This window comes from Petaurus breviceps, unplaced genomic scaffold, assembly GCF_028583685.1.
Source record: "Petaurus breviceps papuanus isolate PSGF00001 unplaced genomic scaffold, PetGlider_PUasm1.0 373, whole genome shotgun sequence".
Classification (NCBI taxonomy): Eukaryota; Metazoa; Chordata; class Mammalia; order Diprotodontia; family Petauridae; genus Petaurus; species Petaurus breviceps.
This window is the reverse complement of record NW_027186299.1, coordinates 627,548-632,124: the sequence shown is the minus strand read 5'-3', so window position 1 is coordinate 632,124 and position 4,577 is coordinate 627,548. Positions and strand designations below refer to the sequence as shown.

The 4,577-nt window shown below is 50.2% G+C and overlaps 1 long non-coding RNA gene across 1 annotated transcript in view; it reads left to right on the top strand.

Annotated features, from left to right (window-relative positions):
- The first annotated feature begins 4,076 nt into the window (after window positions 1–4,076).
- Window positions 4,077–4,577, top strand: part of LOC138169755 (uncharacterized) — a 22,136-nt gene continuing 21,635 nt past the window's right edge. The window contains exon 1 of the long non-coding RNA XR_011170456.1: window positions 4,077–4,279. This is a non-coding gene — a long non-coding RNA (uncharacterized lncRNA). The remainder of the gene's footprint in view (window positions 4,280–4,577) is intronic.

Sequence of the window (4,577 nt, the reverse complement as noted above, 5' to 3'; positions counted from 1 at the left end):
AGATGCCAAAGGACTTTTGCCTACTGTCCCATAGGTAAGTATCTGAGGCAGAATTTGAACCTGAGTGTTGCTGACTCCCAGTCTAGAGTGTCCCACAGGGCCTCTAAACACCACTGCCAATCCCCCCCCTTCTGTGATGACCAGCAGAGCGTGGGCTTCTTCTCCCATGCGGAGGATGAAGGGGGCTATTCATTAGCAGTCTGAGGTCTCACCAGACAATGAGATGCTACATCCTCAGAGTGAGAGGAGGCCAGGAATGCCCAATGAGAAGGGGCAGAGAATGTCAAGGGGCAGGGGGTGCTATCTGTCAGAGAGTCTCTGTCTCCTCAGTTGTATAAGGAGGTTGTACTGGATAGCTCTTCAGCTGCCCTCTAGCTCTAGACCTGATCCCATGAGCTCAAGGGGCCTTTCCAGGTCTCTGTGGTCCTATGTTCATTGGAGCTGATATCCAAAAGGGTCCCAGGGTCACTGGGCCCCTAGGGTCATAGATTTAGAGCTAGGAAGGCCTTTGGCAGACAGTTATTCCAGCCCCAAAGAAGACCCTGAGGCCCCGAGTGTCCAAGGACACACAAACAATGAGTAACAGAGGCAGGCCCCAGATCCATCATCTCTCTTTCCACTGAGCTTTACTGCCTTAAGTGGAATCAGTGAATGTGAGGCCATGGGTGACCATCAGCCAGAGCTGTCCCTTCAGCGCAAGCAGCTTCTGGGCTCGTCCTCCATCATCTCTGAGACCTATGAGTGCGGCCGCCACCTCTCCTGCCTCAGCTTGGGCTTACTAAGGGTGTGTTCACACATGTACATGCACACACACATACGCTAACACACTCCCCCCTCTCTCCACACACATACATACACACACTGTATTCACATGGACACACGTGCACACACATACCCTCCTCACACACACACACACACACGTGCATGCACTCACACCACCAGGCTGGTGGGAGCTCTCAGCTTCAGAATGGCTACATATAGTGAGGGGTGGGTGGTGCTGCCACAGATAGCACCCCCTGCCTTTTGACATTCTCTGCCCCCTCTCATTGGGCATTCCTGGCCTCCTCTCACTCTGGGGATGTAGCATCTCATTGTCTGGTGAGACCTCAGACTGCTAATGAACAGCCCCCTTCGTCCTCCGCATGGGAGAGGAAGCCCACGCTCTGCTGGTCATCACAGAAGGGGGGATTGGCAGTGGGTTTGACACTAGGCCAGAGGGAAGAAGGATCAGAAGGGTCCAGGAGACTTTGAGAGGGGCACAGAGGGCAGCCCAGGGGGCAGCCAGGGACAGTGGAGAAGGACCCTTCCTGGTCCCGCTCAGGGAGTCCTCAGATGCAGAGAAGAAAGAGGAGCCAACCTCGGGTGGGGGTTGGGAAGATGAGGAGGAGGAGGAAGGAGAGGAGGGGCTCAGGAACCGATGCAGGGAGGCCTGGCCATGCCTTGGGCTCCCTGGGACCTCCTTCTAACACCACTGCTCAGCCCATCCATAAACAGGATTAGTTCCAGGCCTGGTCAGCTTCCAGCCTCTTTTTATCACTCCAATCCCCAGGACCATAAAACAAGGTGGGAAGAGCTATTTCCTCCCCCATCGTCCCAGGCTTGTGTGGCTCTTCTCCCAAACTATGACCGGCTTTTATTGGGCCACCATAAAGTTTTAAGGGTTTTCCTGGTCTGTTGGTAGCCATAAAAGCCACCTTGGGATGTGGTGGCAAAGCAAAGCAGGGGCTGAAGCTGGGGCAGGGCTTCCCAGGAGGGGCTCCAAGTCCAGGGCTCCAGGAAGGCCTGCAGAGCCCAGGGGAGAAGACCCAGGAGCCTCAGCACTCAGTCCCAGGCCCCACCATTCATTCTTTCCTGCCTTCTGCCAGCTCAGTCACTTTGGGGCGACCCTGCCACCATGCCCTGGAAGGGCATACCACGGGGGTGCTGTTTGCAGGTTTTCCACTGAGACTCAGAGTCTTGGCTGATGGCCCACATTTGGCTAACTCCCAGCATTATTGCACCGGCCCCAGATCCAGGGCTGAGAGGGGCCTCCAAGGTCATTTTACAGATGAGGGCACTGGTGCCGAGGGGAGGAGGGACGTGGTCACTGGAGGCCCTGCCAGACTCTGAACCCAAGCTCCCTGGCTCCCCATCCAGCACCACTTTCACCGCACAGTGTGGGGGAGCTGAGGGAGGGTTAACTCCAAGGAGTGAGCCCTGAAGGATGTCAGGCTGGCTCACAGACCCCGGGCCATCAGAGCAAGGAGATGGCTCAGAGGGCGCCTGACCAGCTGATGCATGGGCATCCAGGTGTGATGGAATTCCTCCACAGGAGGGGACTCACTGCTACCAAGACCACTTCAGCGGCTCCTCATTGTCTTCAGGAGAATGCCCCCAGTGAGGCGGCACGGTGACTAGATCATCGGCCCTGGAGTCAGGAGGACCTGAGTTCAAATCCAGCCTTAGACACTTGACACTTACAAGCTGTGTGACCTTGAACAAGTAACTTAACCCAATTTCCCTGCCTTCCCCCTCCAAAAGAAAAAAAAAGAATGCTCTGAGTGTCCTTAGCCTGGCACTCAAGGATTTCCACAAAGTGACCCCAAATCTATGTCTCCATCCTCCTTTACACACCTCATTTACTCCAGTACCTCTGCATATCTCAGCAGGTGCCCCCTCACTCTTTTTTTCTCACATAAGACCACCCCTCTCTCCAAATCCTAAGCATCCTTTAATTCCTCCCTCCCTTCCTTCCTCCTTCCCTTCCTTCTTTTTTCTCTTCCTCTCCTCCTATCCCTTTTCTTCCTTCTTTTCTTCCTCTCCCTCCTTCCTTCCCTCTTTTTCCCTTCCTTTTCCTTCCTTCCTACCTTCCTTCCTTTCTCCTTCCCTTCCTTCCTCCCTCTCTTTCCTCCCTTCTTTCCTCCCTCCCTCCTTTTCCCTTACTTTTTTCCTTCCTTCCTCTTTCCCTCACTTTCCCTTCCTTCCTCTCTGTCTCCCTTCACTCCTCTCTTCCTTCTTTCCTCCCTCCCTCTCTCCCTTCCTTCCTTACTGCCTTAAATTCAGCAACCATGGAACCCTTTGCTGTACAGTCAGAGGATCAAAGGTTAAGAGGCATCAAGGTATCCTGGACAGAGAGATCATCCAGGATTCAAGAGACCTGTGTTCAAAATCCACATTCAGACACTTAATGGCCATGCTATTGTGAGCCAATCAGTTAACTTCTAAGAACCTCAATTTGTTCATCTGAAAAAGAAATGGCCAGGCTAGTACTCAGTGTGCCCTACTCTTTTCCATCTCTAGGATAGAATGGCCTCTCCTTTTCTGGAGATTCAAACCCTCCTGGATAGTAAACTTTTTGAGATGGATTGATTCTTGCCTCCCCATGGGGCTTTGCCAACCATTGAATTCAGTTGAGGTGAAGTAATATTGTGTTCTTCCCCTGGTGTCTCCCTCTTGGGTCTCATTATAATGTGAGGATGATCTTAGGCTGTACCAGCTAAGGGTGCTCTGGGGCAGGCATTGCTGAGCTGAAAAGGCTGTGTGTTTGGGTCCAGGGGATGTTGAGCTGTTCCTAAGTCGATCACCCAGTAAGCCAGAAGGCCAGTTAATAGCCCCTCACTCCTTCTATACAGTCTACTCTTCTGTCCAAAATGGATTTTTTGTTTGGTTCTCCCTCCCCCATCTCAGATGCTTTGCTCAGGCATACACCAGCCCTGGAAGCCCTTCCTTCTCTCTTCCACCTCTTAAAAGCTTCTGCTTCCTTGAAATGTCCCCTCCTACAGGAAGCCTTTCCTGATTTCCCCAAGTGGAGCATTCTCCACTCCACTCAACTGCAGAAATATTTGTGCTCATAACTGTTCCATTCATAATAAGGAAGGACAAAGAAAGAACATTTTAAAAAATAATATCTTATTTTCCCCTATTTACATGTAAAACAACTTTTCACATTCCTTGTGGGTTTTAAGTTTTGCATTACAAATTCTATCTCTTCTTCTCCCCCTCCCTGAGATTGTAAGCAGTCTGATATAGGTTATACATATGCAATTATGTAAAACATTTCCATATTAGTCATTTTGTTCAAGAAGACTGTAACCAAAAAAGAAAGTGAAAAATAGTCTGCTTTGTTCTGTATCAGCTCTTTTTCTCCAGGGGGATAACACTTTCATCATGAGTCCTTTGGAATTGTCTTGGATCATGGCATTGCTGAGAATAGCGAAGTCATTCACAGTTGATCATTATACAAGGTTGCTGTTACTGCGTACAATGTTCTCCTGCTTCTCCTCATTTTACTTTGCATCATGTAAGTCTTTCCAGTTTTCTCTGAGAGCATGCTGCTTGTCATTTCTTATAGCATGCTAACAAAAAAAGAACATTTTTAAAAATTAGTGGTCACTAATTTAAACCTGAATAGGGCCTTAGAGGTTATCTGTACAAGCCCTCCATTTTACAGAAAAGGAAACAGAGGTTAAGTGACTTACTTAAATCTCCTATTTCTATGCTTAATAGACAAGTGTCTGTCTCTGTCTGTCTGTGCTGTCTGTCTGTCTGTGTCTGTCTGTCTGTCTCTCCCTCTCCCTCTCCCTCTCCCTCTCCCTCTC